This window comes from Prionailurus viverrinus, chromosome B4 (genome assembly GCF_022837055.1).
Source record: "Prionailurus viverrinus isolate Anna chromosome B4, UM_Priviv_1.0, whole genome shotgun sequence".
Lineage (NCBI taxonomy): Eukaryota > Metazoa > Chordata > Mammalia > Carnivora > Felidae > Prionailurus > Prionailurus viverrinus.
Window position 1 is genome coordinate 63052818 of NC_062567.1, and position 21435 is coordinate 63074252.

General features: G+C 37.4%; 1 long non-coding RNA gene across 2 annotated transcripts in view; it reads left to right on the plus strand.

Moving 5' to 3' along the window:
* LOC125171168 (uncharacterized) overlaps positions 1-14987 on the plus strand; it is a 444287-nt gene extending 429300 nt beyond the window's left edge. Inside the window, exons 5-6 of one of the 2 annotated variants that reach the window (XR_007154210.1) lie at positions 14587-14718; positions 14796-14987. This is a non-coding gene — a long non-coding RNA (uncharacterized LOC125171168). The remainder of the gene's footprint in view (positions 1-14586; positions 14719-14795) is intronic. The other variant, XR_007154211.1, reaches the window with a different exon arrangement.
* Positions 14988-21435: the final 6448 nt, after the last annotated feature.

Here is a 21435-nt window from a genome sequence, read left to right on the forward strand (position 1 = left end):
GCATCCTTTCTTGCTATAAACCCTCAAGAAACTAGGGATAGAAGGATCATACCTCAAGATCATAAAAGTCATATATGAAAGACCCACCGCTAATATCATCCTCAATGGGGAAAAACTGAGAGCTTTCCCCCTAAGGTCAGGAACAAGACAAGATGTCCACTCATACCACTGTCATTCAGCATAGTATTGGAAATCCTAGCCTCAGCAATCAGACAACACAAAGAAATTAAAGGCATCCAAATTGGCAAGCTAGAATTCAAACATTCACTCTTTCAAAATGACATGATACTCTATGTGGAATACCCAAAGCCTCCACCAAAAAATTGCTAGAACTGATACATGAATTCAGCAAAGTTGGAGGATATAAAGTCAATGCACAGAAATTGGTTGCATTTCTTTACACCAAAAATAAAGCAGCAGAAAGAGAAATCAAGGAATCAATCCCATTTACAATTATACCAAAAACCATAAAATACCTAGGAATTTAATTTAGTTTTACTTGGATGAAAAATCTATACACTTAAAACTATAGAAAGCTTATGAAAGAAATTGAGGAAAACACAAAAATATGGAAAAATATTCCATGCTCATGCATTGGGAGAACAAATATTGTTAAGATGTTGATACTACTGAAAACAATCTACATATTCAATGCAATCCCTATCAAAATAACACTAGCATTCTTCACAGAACTAGAACAAGCAATCCTAATATTTGTATGGAACCAGAAAATACCCCAAATAGCCAAACCAATCCTGTAAAAGAAAACCAAAGCTGGAGGCATCACAATTCCAGACTTCAAGCTTATCACAAAGCTTTAATCATCAAGATAGTATGGTACTGGCACAAAAACAGACACATAGATCAATGGAACAGAATACAGCACCCAGAAATGCACCCACAAATGTATGGTCAATGAATCTTTGACAGAGCAGGAAAGAAAATCCAATGAAAAAAAAAGACAGTCTCTTCAGTAAATGGTGTTGGGAAAACTGGACAGTGACATGCAGAAGAATGAACCTGGACCACTTTCTTACACTATACACAAAAATAAACTCAAACTTGATTACAGACCTAAACATAAGATAGGAAGCCATTGAAATCCTAGAGGAGAAAACAGGCAACAACCTCTTTGACCTTGGCTGCAGCAACTTCTTACTTGACATATGTCCAGAGGCAAGGGAAGCAAAAGCAAAAATGAACTATTGGGACCTCATCAAGATAAAAAGTCTATAGAGTGAAGGAAACGATCAGCAAAGGCAACCTTTAAAATGGGAGAAGATATTTGCGAATGACATATCAGATAAAGGGTTAGTATCCAAACTCTATAAAGAACTTGACAAACTCAACACCCAAAAAAACAAATAATCGAGTGAAGAAATAGGAGAGGGCATGAATAGACACTTCTCCAAAGAAGACATCCAGATGGCAAACAGACACATGAAGAGATGCTCATCACTCATCATCAGGGAAATACAAATCAAAACCACAATGAGATACCATCTCACACATGTGAGATATCACCTCACACCTAACAACTCAGGAAACAACAGATTTGGTGAGGATGTGGAGAAAGAGGAACACTTGCACTGCTAGTGGGAATGTAAACTGGTGCAGCCACTCTGGAAAACAGTGTGGAGGCTCCTCAAAAAATTAAAAATAGAACTACCCTACAACCCAGCAATTACACTACTAGGTATTTATCCATAGGATACAGGCGTGCTGATTCGAAGGGGCACATGCTCCCTAATAGCAGCACTATCAACAATAGCCAAAGTATGGAAAGAATCCAAATGTTCATCGACTGATGAATGAAGAGGATGTTTTATATATATATATATATATATATATATATATATATATATATATGTATGTATATATGTTTATGTATATATGTTTATGTATGTATATGTATATGTATATATATGTATATGTATACACACACCACACACACACACAATGGAATATTGGTGATAAAAAAGAATGAAATCTTGCCATTTACAACAATGGGGATGGAATTAGAGTGTATTATATCAAGTGAAATAAGTCATAGACAAATATCACATGATTTCACTCATATATAGAATTTTAAGATACATAACAGATGAATATAGGAGAAGGGAAGGAAAAATAATATAAAAACAGGGAGGCAAACCATAAGAAACTCTTTTTAAAAATTTTTAATGTTTATTTATTTTTGAGAGAGAAAGAGATAGAGTATGAGCCAGGAAGGGGCAGAGAGAGAGGGAGACACAGAATCCTAAGCAGGCTCCAGGCTCTGAGCTGTCAGCAGACCTGACTCAGAGCTCGAACTCATGAACTGCAAGATCATGACCTGAGCCAAAGTTGGATGCTTAACCTTCAAAAATAGGGAGGTCACAGAGGCAAATAAAGTCTAAGGAAGTGTACCACATTACAGCAGACTGAAAAGATTTGATAACTACATGTAATATATGATCCTGAATGGAGTTCTCCGTTGGAGAAAAAAAAAGTGCCAGAAAGAACATTACTGGGACAATTGATCAGAAGTGAACGTGGACTTTGGAATAGATAATAGTAAAGTGTTGCTGTATTATGTGTTCCTGTATTAAGTGTTCCTGATTATGATATCTATACACTAGTTATGTTAGAAATGTCAAACTTTTTGAGGAAAAGCACCCTAAGACATTTAAGGATAAAATTGCATGGTATCTACAAATTGGTCTCAACAGTAAAAATAATAATGTGCGGAAAGATAGAAATATAGAGAGAAAATAACAAAGCAACTGAGACAATATATAAAACCACTGCCAGTGTACTCCTTTACAGCTACTGGGAGCTTGTATTAGGTGATTTTTAAGGTGCCTGCCAAGCTTGTAACTTTGGCTTTTGTGTGAGGTCCTGCTCCCAAGTCCAATGGGAAGAATTTCTGGCTGACCAGTTTGCCCTGTACAGAACCTCTATCCTGGTTGTCACTGATTGAATATATTGAAGACAGCTGACCCATGCTAATCACTGTAATTTTTCCTCACCAGGTATTTATAAATGATTTTTTTGAAAAGAAATGTTCTTTTGTTCTCAACAGTTGCTTTTTCCCAGAGTAATACTTTCAATCCCTCTCCCTTCACCTTATTCATAATTGATTTATCTAAATGGTTAGATATTGACACTGTGACCATTGTTCCTTAGTTTTTTTGGGTGTTTTGTTTTTGATTTTGATTTTGATTTTTTAGTAGAATTAAAATCGTGCACACAAATGGTGCCTCTCCCGAGGTTTTGTTTGCCTTGCCTTTTCCCTCCATGGTATAGATTTCCTGGAGAGACTCTGTCCCTGCAGGGGTAAGACTTGTATTTCCAAGAGGATTTAATTCAGGAGTGAAAGACGCAGGAAGCCCATTTGGCCTTAAATCCAACCCACATTCTCCAATCCAGTTGTACTAGGAATAAGGCTGATACTTTTGTCTTCATCTGTCTGATTCCTACATCTCTAAAATTGGTTCAGAACCCATAGGGGGAAAGGGGTGTGATTAATTATCACCCTCCAACTGCAGTAACTGCCAAGCAATCTCTGCAGGGTAAATAGAAAAGCAGAGAAAAGCAACCTACAGGAAGAGAGATGACGCAGACCTGAAAAGATAAGCACTGATGAATAATATCTTATTTCCTTATTCTTGTTCCTTCTTCAAGTCCAGTTACATTTGTTTTTCCTCTTGGATTCCAAAGGACACAGTAATTCTTTAGAATAAATCTTCCTTTGGAACTTAGACTAGGATCTAAAGAGTCTGAAATGATTTCAGGTTTCATTCTTCCTGCCAGTATGGAATATTCTTAGATTTATATATTTTTAAATTTGACAATAATGGATATTTTACTTACTGATTGCTAGAAAGCCTAGTCTCATATTCTTCTAAGAGACGTTTAGATTCCAGCACCACCGAAAAAGACACCATTTGGGGACAGACTGATCTTAAGCTTATACTTCAGTGTGTAAATTCCCAGTATCAGTCTCAGAAATGAAGAGAAGAAGAAACAGAAATACCAGCAAAGGAATGCTACAGACACAACCACCGCTGGTGAAATCAGGATGCTTTGTCTTGATCCCACTGTTCTGAGTTCTAAAAGTCAGGGTGGAAGGTATGTGCTTCACACAGGCTGCAAACAGTCCTCATACAATGATGGTACTGAGAATCATTTCAGCAAAAATATGATAAGTGATTAAAATTAGTTAAGAATATGAAATAGGGAAACTTGCTGACATTTAGTCCTATTTAATGTCCTCTTGAGTCAGTTCTGTGATTGCCTTGGCTGAGTTAAAGGGCATAAAATCACTTTAGCTGACGAGATTAGCCTCCCCTCCAGGCCTTCTTTACACCCCTTCTTAGACCTCAGAAAAGTGAGGTCATAGGGCAAATTGCTGTCTCAAAAATTGGCAGGTATACAATTAGGCAGGTATAGATAATCACAGCTTACTGAAGCAGAAACCTATGAATTGAAACCTTCACTGGAATCAATGCTGAGGTAGGAAAACCCAAACTGTAATTGACAAGTTGCTGAGGGCTCTGTGTAGACCAGCCTAGGGATTAAAAACTCCAGGGGGACCCAATCAGACAAGGCTCCACACTTTTTGTGAGTTTTACTTCCAGGAACTATACCAGGTCCTCACAGTGAAAATCAGAGAAAAATCCTCTTGTGCTAATGTCAGGGGAAGGGGAAAAGAAACTATTACAAAGTATGTCAAGGCATTATGTTCTATTTGGAAGAAACCAAGATATCCTTCAGGAGATAAATGGATAAGTAAACTATGGCACATCCAGAAAATGAAATATTTTTCAGTGCTAAAAAGAAAAAAAAAGAGAAAAAGGACGATTATTTACTGCTAGAGAGAAAGGAGCTAGTAAGTCATAAAAAGACATGGAGGAAATTTAAATGCGTATTATTAAGTGAAAGAAGTCAATCTGAAAAGGCTACATATGGTGTGATTTCAACTATATAACATTCTGGAGAAAGAGACAGTAAAAAGTTTACTGACTGCCATGGGTGAGAGGGGAGGGAGAGATGAATAGGCAAAGCACAGAGGATTTTTAAGGGAGTGAAACTATTTGGTATCATACTACAATAGTGGATACATGTCATTATACATTTTTCAATTCCCATAGAATGTACAGCACCAAGAGTGAACCCTAATGTCAACTGTGGACTTTGGGTAATGCTATACTGATGTAAATTCATCAATTATAATAAATGTACCACGGTGGTATGGGATGTCCACAGTAGTGGAGCTTGTGGTATATGGGAATGGGGGTATATGGGAACTCTGTATTTGCCACTCAATTTGCTGTTAACCTAAAAGTGCTCTAAAAAAATAAAGTTTATTAGTTAAAACAAACAAAACAATCAACAGAATTCAAGAATATCAAAATGGTTAAACAGTCATTTGTTCAAGCAGGAATGATGGGTATTCATTTAACACGATCACAGAAAAGACAGCAGAGGATAATTTCCCAGGTTAGATTGCCTGATCTTGAGGATGAAACGTTTTATATTTGAGGTGTAACCAAGTCTTCTTCCTGTTACATGTAAAAGAGCTGGTACAAATCCATGCAGAAATTTCTTACATGTGGCATGCCAATAATTGCTCCCGTTTTATAATCTCTATAAAGATAAACTTGAGGTTTCTAGTTGAAGGCACACACTCTCAAAAACAAAATTGTCGCCAAATAGTCAATTATCACACACACATACAAAACGTTTTTTTTTCATTTTCTTTTTCCTGGAAGAATGGAAAAGCTGTAAACTTAGAAAGAACCACCCGTGGCTGCATCACCACACTTGGCCCATTGATTACCTCTGCTGACCCTACTGCAGTTGATTCTGGGAGGTTTTTAAAACTCTGAAGAAAACTGTTACCCCATTACACAATCCCAGTTAAAAGAAGCCCTATTATGTATTTCTATAGTGTCCTTGCAGTGTTTTTATAGTCCTAGGGCAGTGAGTCCAGAGTCCAGATAAAGAACAAACCTATAAGCAAACACATTATGTTGAGAGGCCATAGGATATAAGGGAAATGTCACAAATAGATAGTTCATGGGTTTTTTCCCTTTTATTTTATATCTCTTTCACGAACCAAGGGATCATTCCATTGAAGTGGTCCCTTTCTTCTTTTAAGACCCAAATCTCTAGGGTAAAATCACTGTCTTCATTTCATGCTTTTCCTTCAATCTGAAGCCACAGACACCTATAAATCTAGACCTGTATAAATACCAGGCCCATACATGCCACAACTAGGTTGTCTCCAACATATTGCCAGGATCAGGATAGGAAAGAAACTATTGTCTCTGATGCTTGAAATTCTTGACGTAAGTACTCCCAAGGAGGCATTACTTTACATTCATGTATTGGGTTATTTCAACCTAATGAAGTTATTTATATTCCTGAAGACTCTTTGGTTGTAACTTGCCTGAAATTTTAACTTGAGGCAGGTGAAGTGAAGCAGAAAGGTATTTATTGATTAGCAAATTTCCTATACCCAGCTCTCTGAATATCTCAGCAAGGAGGTTAGAAATGTTATGCTACTTACTATGGAATTTCCACAGGAAAGAGATAATCCTCTTAATGAATGTTGGGTAAAGGCTTGGTTTGAACAGATTGCCTAAGCAAGGATCAATCACTTCATTTTTCCTAAGACAAGCTTGGAGAGACCTGAAGGAAGACTGGCCTATTGCCCCCAGATCTGCAGAGCAATTGCTTCCTTCCCTCATTTCAGGCACCTTACTGCCAAGCCAGGTGGTCTCAATAGTGAGCTAAGTAAAAACTCCTAATTCTCTCTCTGAAAGGTTACACATAGATAGGATTCATTTGAATCTAAGACAGGTATTTATGACAGGAATAGGCCTTTACCAGATGTTGTATTTAGAACCAAATCTCTACTTGTTTTTGTCTAAAACTTGGATAGTAAGCTTTTCTAAAAGTTTCAAATTTTGTTTAAGTCAGAATCTGATAGTTCCATAGAAATGCTATGTGAATCTTGCAGAAATCTGATTCAAGTTTTTTTTTAAGTTAACCCATATATATTTTTAAATTTAACACACACACACACACACACACACACACACACACACACACACACACGCACACACACAATGTGTGATGTAGCAAATTGAACCTATTAGAAGTTCGGGAATACTGGATAAACTCATGTTGGATCTGATTCAAATTAAGTATTTTCTTGTCAACTTATTTTAATTGATGGGTTTCCTGATAGTATACAATGAATTTTAGTTATTTTTAAAATTTATTTATTCATTTTGAGTTAGAGAGCACAAGTAGGGGAGCGTCAGAGAGGAGAGACAGACCCAATCAGACTCTGCAACATCAGTGCAGAGTCCAATGTGGGGCCTGAACTCACAAACTTTAAGATCATGACCTGAGCTGAGATCGAGTTGGACGCCTAACCAAATGCACCACCCAGGTGCCCTAAAATGAGTTTTAAATATTACCATTTATGATTTTGGATATAGATTATATACATTTTTCTTCATATTTTGCGAACAAACAAGAGATGAACACTTTGGAGACTCAAACTGAGATAAGATTGCAATTGTTCTCTACAATTTTTTTAATTTTATTTTTTGTATTTATATCCAAATTAGTTAGCATATAGTGCAACAATGATTTCAGGAGTAGGTTCCTTAATGCCCCTTACCCGTTTAGCCCACCCCCCTCCCACAATCCCTCCAGTAATCCTCTGTGTGTTCTCCATGTTTAAGAGTCTCTTATGTTTTGTCCCCCTCCCTGTTTTTATATTATTTTTGCTTCCCTTCCCTTATGTTCATCTGATCTGTGTCTTAAAGTCCTCATATGAGTGAAGTCACATGATATTTGTCTTTCTCTGACTAATTTCACTTAGCATAATACCCTCTGGTTCCATCCACATAGTTGCAAATGGCAAGATTTCATTCTTTTTGATTGTCGAGTAATAATCCATTATATATATATACATATACCACCTCTTCTTTATCCATTCATCCATCAATGGACATTTGGGCTCTTTCCATACTTTGGCTATTGTTAGTAGTGCTGCTATAAACATTGGGGTGCATGTGTCCCTTCAAAACAGCATAACTGTAACCCTTGGATAAATACCTAGCAGTGCAATTGCTGGGTCGTAGGGTAGTTTTGTTTTTAATTTTTTGAGGAACCTCCATAAAATGGAGTTTTCCAGAGTAGCTGCACCAGCTTGCATTCCCATCAACAATGCAAAAGAGATCCTCTTTCTCCGCATCCATGCCAACATCTGTTGTTGCCTGAGTTGCTAATATTAGCCATTCTGACAGGAGTAGGTGGTAACTCATTGTGGTTTAGATTTGTATTTCCCTGATGATGAGTGATGTTGAGCATTTTTTCATGTGTCGGTTAGCCATCTGGATGTCTTCTTTGGAGAAGTGTCTATTCATGTCTTTTGCCCATTTCTCCACTGGACTATTTGTTTTTTGGGTGTTGAGTTCTTTATAGATTTTGGATACTAACCCTTTATCTGATAAGTCATTTGCAAATATCTTCTCCCATTCGGTTGGTTGCCTTTTAGTTTTGTTGTTTCCTTTGCTATGCAGAAGCTTTTTATTTTGATGAGGTCCCAATAGTTCATTTTTGCTTTTGTTTCCCTCGACTCCGGAGATGTATTAAGAAGTTGCTGCGGCCGAGATCAAAGAGGTTTTTGCCTGCTTTTTTCTCGAGGATTTTGATGGCTTCCTGTCTTACATTGAGGTCTTTCATCCATTTTGAGTTTATTTTTGTGTATGGTGTAAGAAAGCGGTCCAGGTTCATTCTTCTGCATGTCACTGTCCAGTTTTCCCAGCACCACATGCTGAAGAGACTGTCTTTATTCCACTGGATATTCTTTCCTGCTTTGTCAAAGATTAGTTGGCCATACATTTGTGGGTCCATTTGTGGGTTCTCTATTCTGTCCCATTGATCTGAGTGTCTGTTCTTGTGCCAGTACCATACTGTCCTGATGATTACAGCTTTGTAGTATAGCTTGAAATCTGGGATTGTGATGCCTCCTGCTTTGTTTTTCTTTTTCAAAATTGCTTTGGATACTCGGGGTCTTTTCTGGTACCATACGAATTTTAGGATTATTTGTTCTAGCTCTGTGAAGAATGCTCATGTTATTTTGATAGGGATTGCATTGAATATGGAGATTGCTTTGGGTAGTATGGACATTTTAACAATATTTGTTTTCCCTATCCAGGAGCATGGGATCTTTTTCCATTTTTTTTGTGTCTTCAACTTATTTCATAAGCTTTCTATAATTTTCAGTGTATAGATTTTTCACCTCTTTGGTTAGATTTATTCCTAAGTATTTTATGGTTTTTGGTACAAGTGTAAATGGGATTGATTCTCTGATTTCTCTTTCTGTTGCTTCATTGTTGGTGTATAGGAATGCAACTGATTTCTGTGTGTTTATTTTATATCCTGCAACTTTGCTGAATTCATGAATCAGATCAAGCAGTTTTTTGGTGGAATCATTTGGGTTTTCCATATAGAGTATCATGTCATCTGTGAAAAGTGAAAGTTTGACCTCCTCCTGGCCAATTTGGATGCCTTTTATTTCTTTGGGTTGTCTGATTGCAGAGGCTAAGACATCCAATATTATGTTGAATAACAGTGGTGAGAGTGGACATCCCTGTCTTTTTCCTGACCTTAGGGGGAAAGCTCTCAGTTTATCCCCACTGAGGATGATATTAGCGTTGCATCTTTCATATATGGCTTTTATGATCTTGAGGTATGATCCTTCTATCCCTAGTTTCTTGAGGGTTTATAGCAAGAAAGGATGCTGTATTTTGTCAAATGCTTTCTCTGCATCTATTGAGAGGATAATATGGTTCTTGTCCTTTCTTTGATTGATGTGATGAATCACATTAATTGATTTGCAGATATTGAACCAGCCATGCATCCCAGGAATAAATCCCATTTGGTCATAGTGAATAATCCTTTTAATGTATTGTTGGATCCGGTTGACTAATATCTTGTTGAAGATTTTTGCATCCATGTTCATCAGGGTAATTGGTCTATAGTCCTTTTTGGTGGGGTGTCTGTCTGGTTTTGGAATCAAGGTAATGCTGGCTGCATATAAAGAGTTTGGAAGTTTTCCTTCCATTTCTAATTTTTGGAACAGCTTCAAGAGAATAGGTGTTAACTCTTCCTTAAATGTTTGGTAGAATTCCCCTGGAAAGCCATCTGACCCTGGACTCTTGGTTTTTGGGAGATTTTTTATTACTAATTCGATTTCCTACTGGTTATGGGTCTGTTCAAATTTTCTATTTCTTCCTGTTTCAGGTTTGGTAGTGTATATGTTTCTAGGAATTTGTCCATTTCTTCCAGATTGCCCATTTTATTGGCATATAATTGCTCATAATATTCTCTTATTATTGTTTTTATTTCTGCTGTGTTGGTTGTGATCTCTCCTCTTTCATTCTTGATTTTACTTATTTGGGTTCATCCCTTTTTCTTTTTGATCAAACTGGCTAGTGGTTTATCAATTTTGTTAATTCTTTCAAAGAACCAGCTTCTGGTTTCATTGATATGTTCTACTGTTTTTTGGTTTTGATAGCATTAATTTGTGCCTAATCTTTATTATTTCCTGTCTTCTGCTTGTTTGGGGTTTTATTTGCTGTTCTTTTTCCAGCTCCTTAAGGCAAAAGGTCAGGTTGTGTATCTGAGATTTTTCTTCCTTCTTTAGGAAGGCCTGGATTGCTATATACTTTCCTCTTATGACCACCTTTCCTGCATCCTAGAGGTTTGGGGTTGTGGTGTTATCATTTTTATTGGCTTCCATGAACTTTTTAATTTCCTTTTTAACTTCTTAGTTAGCCCATTAATTCTTTAGTAGGATGTTCTTTAGTCTCCAAGTATTTGTTACTTTTCCAAATTTTTTCTTGTGGTTGATTTTGAGTTTCATAGTGTTGTGATCTGAAAATATGCACAGTATGATCTCAATCTTTTTGTACTTGTGGAGGGCTGATTTGTATCCACGTATGTGGTCTATTCTGGAGAACGTTCCATGTGCTCTGAAGAAGGTATATTCTGCTGCTTTAGGATAAAATGTTCTGAATATATCTGTTAAGTCCATCTGGTCCAGTGTGTCATTCAAAGCCATTGTTTCCTTGTTGATTTTTTGATTAGATGATCTGTCCATTGCTGTGAGTGGGTGTTGAAGTCTCCTACTATAATGGTTACTATCTATGAGTTTCTTTATGTTTGTGATTAATTGATTTATATATTTGGGTGTCCCACATTTGGCTCATAAATGTTTACAATTGTTAGGTATTCTTGGTGGAGAGACCCCTTAATTATGATATAATGCCTTTCTTCATCTCTTGATACAGTCTTTAGTTTAAAGTCTAGGTTGTCTGATATAAGTATGGCTACTTCAGTTTTCTTTTGTTGGCCGTTAGCATGATGGATGGTTCTCCATCCCCTTACTTTCAATCTGAAGATGTCTTTAGGTCTAAAGTGGGTCTCTTGTAAACAGCATATAGATGGATCTTGTTTTCTTATCCATTCTGTTACCCTATATCTTTTGATTGGAGCATTGAGTCCGTTGATGTTTAGAGTGAGTACTGAAAGATATGAATTTATTGCCATTATGTTGCTTGTAGAGTTGGAGTTTCTGGTGGTGTTCTCTGGTCCTTTTTAGTCTTTGTTGCTTTTGGTATTTTTGACTTGTTTGTTTGTTTGTTTAATCTTTCCTCCCCTCAGAGAGTCCCCCTTAAAATTTCTTGCAGGGCTGGTTTAGTGGTCACAAACTCCTCAATTTTTGTTGGCCTGGGAAACTTTTTCTCTCTCCTTCTATTTTGAATAACTGCCTTGCTGGATAAAGAATTCTTGGATGCATATTTTTCTGATTCTGCACACTGAATATGTCTTGCCATTCCTTTCTGGCCTGCCAATTTTCTGTGGATCGGTCTGCTGCAAACCTGATCTGTCTTCCCTTGTAGGTTAGGGACTTTTTTCCCCTTGCTGCTTTCATGGATTCTCTCCTTGCCTGAGTATTTTGTGAGTTTGACTATGATATGCCTTCTTGATGGTCGGTTTTTTTGAATATAATGGGAGACCTCTGTGCCTCCCGAATTTTGATGTGTGTGTCTTTCCCCAGGTTAGGAAAGTCTTCCACTATGATTTGCTCTCATAACACTTCTACCCCTATTTTTCTCTCTTCCTCTTCTGGGACCCCTATAATTCTGATGTTGTTCCTTTTTAATGAGTGACTGATTTCTCTAATTCTTAAATCATGCTCTTTTGCCTTAATCTCCCTCTTTTTTTCTGCTTCATTATTCTCCCTAAGTTTGTCCTCTATATCACTGATTCTCTGTTCTGCCTCATCTATCCTTGCCGCCTTGGCCTCCATTTGAGATTGCAGCTCAGAGCATTTTTTATTTCATCGTGTCTAGCTTTTACTTCTTTTTATCTCCGCAGAAAGGGATTCTAATCTATTTTCGACTCCAGCTAGTATTCTTATTGTCGTGATTCTAAATTCTGGTTCAGACATCTTGTTTCTATCTGTGTTGTTAAGTCCCTGGCTGTCATTTCCTCCTGCTGTATTTGGGATGAATTCCTTTATTTCATCATTTTGAAGGTAGAAAGGGAACTAATGAGGTAAAAAAAATTAAAAGAAAAAATTAAAATTAAAAAGTATTAAAATTAAAAAATTAAAAACAAACACACACACATACACACATACAAAATCAAATAAATGATGCTAGATTCTAGGTGTGTTTTGGTCTGGCTGTTGAAGGGGCTTGATAGATTAGAGAAAAAGAGGATAGAATAAAAAAAGGAAATTTTTTGAAAATTTGAAAAAAATGAATACACCGAAGCAGACTAAAATGAAATGATGGATGTAAAATAGAATTTGAAAAAAATTACACAAAAGTAAAATATATAGTAGAAAAAATTAAAGAAAAATATTTTTAATAAAAATTGAAAATAAAATGAATTTTTTCTCTTTCTGTATTCAAGAAAAAGAAAAGAAACGAAAAAGAGAAAAAAGAAAAAAAAAGAAGGAAAGAAAATTGAATAGATGGACTAGTGAACAGAATGAAATACAAGTGAAATTATTCTGTTTTCCCCTAGAAGTCAAACTATGAAGCACTTTATAGTCCATAAACTAAACAGGTGGAGAGACTTGTGTTCCTGAAGAGCAAGGTTGGCCAGTTGGGCGGAGCTCCATTCTCCACTAGATGGCACTGTGTAGCTTACTGGGATAGATTTTTGTGGCACTTGTAGGTGCATATATACATGTGCAGGAGGGATGAAAATGGCATCACCCAGCTAACTAGTCTCTAGTATCAGAACTCTGTTCTCCCCATTCAGCAATTGCACGTCCATCCTTTGTCTCCAGCTTCCCAACACTCCCCGCTTTTACACAGTCCATGACCAAGCCCCAGGTAGCACCTCCCTCCTGATTTTTGTCTCAGATGTGGCTGTTTTTTCTAACCCCTTACTTCTGAGGGACTGAGGCTTTGTTTGACCTGTTCTGCCCCTCTGCAGGAGGGTCTCACCGAGCAGTGGGCAGGTGCCAGCCACACCCAGGAATGTTTGTGGGACCGTGCTGCTGCCAATGCCCAGAGACTGCAGCCAGGTGCCAGCCCACCCCCAGGAAAAGTTCATGAGACAGTGTAGCAGCAGCATTTCAGGGATTATGGAAAATCACAACACACATCTGGCACCAGGCTTCACCCTTAACGACCTTGTTTCAGCACCAGTGAATGTGATTGTTCTCCTGGGTCCACTGGGGCCTTGCCTTTGGGGGACCCACACAGCCTCTACCAGGTGTCCTCCCAGAGGGGAACCACCACTCCCTGTGTGGCCTGAAGAACCCTGGACTCCACTCTTCTCCTGGGGATTCGCCCTTCCCACCAGAGCACTGCCAGGTATCAAGCTGCAGAATTGCAGACTGCACTCCCTTTGTTTACAGTCTTAATGGAATTTAAATTCTCTCCTTTCTCCCTTTTTAGTTCAGTCCCTGTGGCTGTTTCCACTTTTCCACTTTCTCTCCAGCTGCTTTGGGTGGGGGTGTTTTCCTGTATTCTACCTGCCCCCTCCCATCTCTCTGTGTACGCAAAAGCAGCTCCCTGCCCTCTACAGCTTCTCTTTCCCCAAGTTCACCTCTCCATGTCACATATCTGCTGAATTCTATGGTTCATGTTGTGCAGATTGTTGTGTTAATCCTCCAATCAGTTTTCTAGGTGTTCAGGATGGTTTAGTGTTGGTCTGGCTGTATTTCATGGACACGAGACACACAAAAAACTTCCATGCTATTCTGCCCTCTTGGCTCCCTGTTCTCTATAATTTTTAGCATAAATGTTCCATTCATCCAAACAGTATTAAAAACTTAATTTTATATAAAATAAAATATCACACTAGTGCTCCATATTGTGGTTCTTTATATACATAAGATATGAGTATAGAGTGATATAAATATACATCCTAGAATAGTTATAAAATGACAGTTGTATTGTCTGAAAACCTTACTTTTGGGGCAATTCCACGTCTGTCATCTTATTTATTTATTTAAAAAAAGGTAAGATTACCATTCTCATTTTACAGGTCATGGAAGTAACAAAAATCCAATGACTAGTACACTAATGGATTGAAGCCAAAGCATGGGGTTTCAAATACCTCCCCAGGGACAATTCCATCCAGTAATTTAAAAAAGTGACTTTTCAAAATAATTAAAAGGTAAGGAACTTAAAAAGAAATCCTCCCCCAAGGACTAAATTTTCTGAAAACTAACCAGAATTTTTTGACCTCTCCAGCAGCATTAACTTCCAACAGATAATGAAAGTCTTCCAGTTCATCAGCAAAAATGCCTCTCAAGAAGAGTTCATTACCCAAATAATCAATATGTGAAACAGAGAAAGAGATAAGCTGAGGAGAAGAGAGAGAGGGTAAGAGAAATACTTTTAGTAAATAAGGTCATTTATCTTCTAATAACATCAGGATTTACAAAAAGGGATGAGCTTGGGGTGAGGGTGGCAAGAGAAGGGGGAAATTGGAGGAAAGTGTGAGTTAGAATGATTAGTGTAGACATCACAGCTGCCTGAGAAGAAAACACTAACATCTATAATAGTGTAGTAGAATTATTAACTGTACAGTGTTGTCACCGTAGGGTGTAAATCATCCTAAAATCTCAAATTGATGTTATCTCAGAGAGTAGAAATGAGATTTGATGATGGGTCTAGGGTGAATATTAAAAACAGGGGTTCCTGTCTTCCAAATATTGGTCATACTGCATTATGTGTCTCATCGCTGAAGTATAATCAGAAATATTAATAAATATTGGGAAATGATAAGTATATTGTGTATGAAAGTAGTTTTATGTACAAAATAAGACCAGCTTCTAAAAATTAAAGACATTCACCTTCAAAGAGAGACAACAAGTTTACTAAATACACCTGGGGACTTAGTGTACTCTATAAGTACTATAAGTACTCAGTGTACTCTAATAAGCCTCTATTATAGTATGTTTCTTCAGGTTTCTAGAGGGAAAAGAAGGAGCTAGATGTGTTTTAAAAATCGCATAGAGAATGACTGATATGAGAGATTCATGGCACTGTATTTACCAGTTAGGAGGAGATGCTCACAAATGATGCCTATTACTTTTTTTTTTACTTTTGGTAGAAATGATATAATAACTCCAAAATATAATTTATTTCAAAAAGCAGGGCAGTACTTGTTATTTCCAAGTGTATTAAGTTCAGATAACAATTACTAAGTCCAAGTACTCAGGCTCAAGTCTCCTCTTGAATAGCGAATTTTTCATTTCATAGAATTATAGTTTGGTTAGAGCTCCAGAGAATATCCAGTAGAGCCTTAAAAATTCCCTCATAACTGATCATCCCTATTGTCTCTAAATTTCCATTGAACTATAAGCAATGTCTTTATTCCCAGGATGACCCATTTTAATTTGTGACATCTATAAATATCACTTATTTTATATTGAGACAATTATCTACTTCTTTATATATACCCCTTATATATACCCATCAGTTTATTTTCAATCATTTATTTGAATGATTTAATACATATATATATATATATAAATAAGTTTGTTATACTTCCTATGCTTGCTCTTAAATCTGTGGTTGTGAACTCCCATGTCAACACTTACAGAAATACTTCACTCTTTGAAGTAAATCCAGAGTATCCCTTTATTTGAGTATGTGAAACTCCTCTTGATGGATATTTAGATCCTTTTTTTTTCTTTTGTTTTGTCTTGCATTATTTCTTTCTTTCTAGGCTCACGTAATTGTTTCTTTGCATGTGCTTCTGAGACTCTTTGGACAAGACTTCTGTACTAAAAGTTCTGTATTAAAAAAATAAATAATTGCCAGTGTATGGCTCTAAAGAATGCAATACAACTAATTACAGTTTGGTGTCACTGTCTTGATTAATGGTAAAGTGTTAGCTATTTTATGCCCTCTAGAGTTCTTCTCATTTGTCAAACAAGAACTTATAAATTATCCAGCAGAGACCCCTGTTTGAATGAAATGCCCAATAGGGGACATAGGATGTGGCAATTCTCTAGTGGGAGCTAGAACTCAAGTTACTAGGATTTCTTAGGCATTGCTCCACTTCCTGTGATGTACCTTTGATCTGTCCTTTTCTTTCACCTCTAGAAGTTTGCCTTATATCTGGAAAATCGGGCATGCTTCCTAGACTCTTCCAAGCTAAAAGCTAATTGCTAAAAGATATTGCTGCTAGCCTATCTCTTGGCTGTTCTTGCCTTGGGCTTCATGCATTTACTCTGCTCTGGCTGGACTCTGAAAAAGGCACTTAATCTAGCACTGCAGCTTACATTTTCAAGTTGACTTCTCAGGTTAAATTGATCATTGGTCTGGGAACTAATTGGCATTGTAGAAATAATCTACAGAATGTTGACATGTGTGACAAACGTTTTTACCTAAGTTCATTGTTAAGATTACATATTTTATGGAAAATGTCTATTTTCCTTACAGTATTGTTCTTCCTTCTCCAGTTGAGTTCTTAAAATGTTTCTCATAGATCTTATATCTAGGCATTTAATAACATTTTCCCTCTTCTGTGAACCATCTCTCCATACCAAGTACTGCTCTAGTAAGAGCCAGATTTATTGAGAACCCCCAGGAACTGCTGACGTTTCTCTCATCTAGGTTAGCAGTTTCCCTTCCCAAACTTTGTTCATCACAGTTTCACTTACTTGCCCCTTTCCTGCTCTATGTAGGTGTAGAGGACATTTTCTGGGCTCAAGGCACCTTCCTAGAGCTTCTCACTCAGTTCTAGCAGTGACAGGGAAAAGATGGGCTCTACCTCACATATAGGATGTTGTAGGAAAATAAAATAAATAGGATGTGACATTCCAGAGCACAAATCATACATTCATGAATCCACCAAATATTAAATTTGTGTTCAATAAATATTAAGTATAAAACACTAAGCTACATTTTATAGGAAAAATTGAGGAAAGATATCTTCCCTTTCCTCAAGAACTTTGCAATTTATTGTCAGAAAAACACATACACTCTCACAGATAAATATATTGATGTGTGCTTTTATAAGCCAAATTGAAAAAGCCAGGAGTACCTACAGAAACAAACACTTATGAGTAAATAAATAAAAATAAACTAGTCATTCATAACGCATAGGTTAGGGGTGATACAGAGGGGAAAACTTCCAGATGAAGTTACTGTTTGTTATTAACTTCCTTTGACCCCCAAATGCTCACAGAATCTCTCAAGCTGAGCCATATATAGTCAGACCTCTGTGGAACCTTCTTCCCAGCAATGTCGCTGCTCTTGATCCTCAGTATTTTACATCATGGAAGGCAGGAAGAGTCAAAGAATGGCAAACTCGAGAAAGACCTGGAAGGAAACATTTCTTCCTAGAGCCTAGCACAGAACTTTTCTACAAGGACCACATAGCCTTCTCAGGGCCAGAAGCCCCTCCAAACTGAAGAGGGAGAAGGAGTGGTTTTAACTTCCCTTTAAAATTAGAATGTGCTACTTACATATGCAAGATAGTCTGTCAGAAATGTATATTATACAATATTGTTAAAACAGATATAATTTATGCTAAAAGATAAAAAATTACATTCTAGTTATTCATGAAAAAAACATTGAAAGATTGTATCCTACCAATTATAAATACAAATTATCAGTGATACTAATAACCAGTATTATACGACCATTTTATTTTTTTTTTTAATTAAAAAAATAGCCAGGTCTTTTTTCTTTCAGTTTATTTATTTTTAAGTAATCTCTACACACAATGTGGGCCTCAAACTCTTGACCCTGAGATCAAGAGTCACATGCTCTTCTGACTGAGCCAGTCAGGCGCCCCACTTTAGAAACTTTTATTCATATTGTTCTCTAACAAGGCAAGTCCAAATGAAATTGATAAATTACAGCTGGAGGGATATAGGATTAATATCAATAAGCTAAAATAACTTTCCTGTAGAGAAAATAAACAACGAAGGACTCTAGAAAACAATGGATGATATCGAGGCCCGTTTATAATTTAGAACCTTATTTATTGTTAGAGGTGAAAAGATCCAAGAAACTTCTTTCCAGCTCTATTCCTGATTGTTAGTTTAAGGGAGTTGATATCATTGACATATGGACATTATTTCTACAGGTGTTTCCCAGTTTCCTCTGTATGTCAAACTTTTATGTGATGAAGTAATTATGAAATAAATAACATTGGTATCATTATTATTTTTTTAAGCTTATTTATTTTGAAAGAGACATAAAGAATAGGGGAGGGGAAGAGAGAGAGGGAGAGAGAGGATCCCATGCAGTCTCAGTGCTGATGCGGACACAGGGTTCGAGCTCACGAGACTGAGATCATGACCTGAACTAAAATCAAAAGTCAGATGCTTACCCACTGAGCCATCCAGGCACCCCAACATTGGTATCTTTAGATAGAGGTAGAATTACAAATAGAGAGATCATATTTAATTCATAGGATTTCAAGGGCTTCAGACAGATGTTTTGATTTACCAACAGAACTTTAGAGAATTTGCCAGTATTTGAAGTTCCACAATACAGAATCTAGAATCGTACAAATTGGATTTGTCAGACTGAAGTCTGTCACTGATAAACCAAATGACTTTGGCAAGTTACTTAATCTTCCTGAGCCCGTTTTGTCATCTATAACAAGGAACTTATATTAATATCAACTAAACAGGTTGTATCAAATTAAGTAATATGTATGGTTCATGGCCCTAGGAACCACCTGAGGCAGAATTCTAAGATGATTTCCAATGCCTCTCACCCTTGTGTGATCCTCTCCTCTTGAATGTGGTTTCCATAGCATTAATTTCTGCTCTAATCTTTATTCTGCTGGTTTTGGGTTTTATTTGCTGTTCTTTTTCCAGCTCCTTAAGACATAAGGTTAGGTTGTGTATCTGAGATTTTTTTCCTTCTTTAGGAAGGCCTGGATTGCTATATGCTTTCTTCTTATGACTGCCTTTGCTGCATCCCAGAGGTTTTGGGTTGTGGTGTTATCATTTTCATTGACTTCCATATACTTTTTAATTTTCTCTTTAACTGCTTGGTTACCCATTCATTCTTTAGTAGGATGTTCTTCAGTCTCCAAGTATTTGTTACTTTTCCAAATTTTTTCTTGTGGTTGATTTCGAGTTTCATAGGGTTGTGGTCTGAAAGTACGCATGGTATGATCTCGATCTTTTTGTACTTACTTAGGGCTGATTTTGTCACAGTATATGGTCTATTCTGGAGAATGTTCCATGTGCACTGCAGAAGAATGTATATTTTGCTGCTTTAGGATGAAATGTTCTGAATATATCTGTTAAGTCCATCTGATCCAGTATGTCATTCAAAGCCATTATTTCCTTGTTAATTTTTTGATTAGATGATCTGTCCGTTGTTGTGAGTGGGGTGTTGAAGTCTCCTACTATTATGGTATTACTATCCATGAGATTCTTTATGTTTGTGATTAATTGATTTATATATTTGGGTGTCCCACATTTGGCTCATAAATGTTTACAATTGTTAGGTCTTCTTGGTGGATAGACCCCTTGATTATGATATAATGCCCTTCTGCATCTGATACAGTCTTATTTTAAAGTCTAGGTTGTCTGATATAAGAATGGCTACTCCAGCTTTCTTTTGTTGAACATTAGCATGATGGATGGTTCTCCATCCCCTTACTTTCAATCTGAAGGTGTCTTTAGGTCTTAAGTGGGTCCCTTGTACACAGCATATAGATGGATCTTGTTTTCTTATCCATCCTGTTACCCTATGTCTTTTGATTGGAGCATTGAGTCCGTTGATGTTTAGAGTGAGTACTGAAAGATATGAATTTATTGCCATTATGTTGCTTGTAGAGTTGGAGTTTCTAGTGGTGTTCTCTGGTCCTTTCTAATCTCTGTTGCTTTTGGGGGGCGCCTGGGTGGCGCAGTCGGTTAAGCGTCCGACTTCAGCCAGGTCACGATCTCGCGGTCCGTGAGTTCGAGCCCCGCGTCGGGCTCTGGGCTGATGGCTCAGAGCCTGGAGCCTGTTTCCGATACTGTGTCTCCCTCTCTCTCTGCCCCTCCCCCGTTCATGCTCTGTCTCTCTCTGTCCCAAAAATAAATAAACGTTGAAAAAAAAAAATTTTAATCTCTGTTGCTTTTGGTATTTAGTTAGTTATTTTCATCTTTTCTCCCCTCAGAAATTCCCCCTTAAAATTTCTTGCAGGACTGGTTTAGTGGTCACAAACTCCTTTAATCTTTGTTTGTCTGGAAAACTTTTTCTCTCTCCTTCTATTTTGAATGACAGCCTTGCTGGATAAAGAATTCTTGGATGCATATTTTTCTGATTCAGTACACTGAATATATCTTGCCACTCCTTTCTGGCCTGCCAAGTTTCTGTGGATCGGTCTGCTGCAAACCTGATTTGACTTCCCTTGTAAATTAGGGACTTTTTTTCCCTTGCTGCTTTCATGATTCTCTCCTTGCCTGAGTGTTTTGTGAATTTGAGTATGATATGCCTTGCTGATGGTCAGTTTTTGTTCAATCTGATGGGGTTCCACTGTGCTTCCTGGATTTTGATGGGTGTGTCTTTCCCCAGGTTAAGAAAGTTTTCTGCTATGATTTGCTCTCATAACCCTTCTACCCCTATTTCTCTCTTTTCCACTTCTGGGACCCCTATGATTCTGATGTTGTTCCTTTTTAATTTTTTTTTTCAACGTTTATTTATTTTTGGGACAGAGAGAGACAGAGCATGAACGGGGGAGGGGCAGAGAAAGAGGGAGACACAGAATCGGAAACAGGCTCCAGGCTCTGAGCCATCAGCCCAGAGCCCGACGCGGGGCTCGAACTCACAGACCGTGAGATCGTGACCTGGCTGAAGTTGGACGCTCAACCGACTGCGCCACCCCGGCGCCCCAGATATTGTTCCTTTTTAATGAGTGACT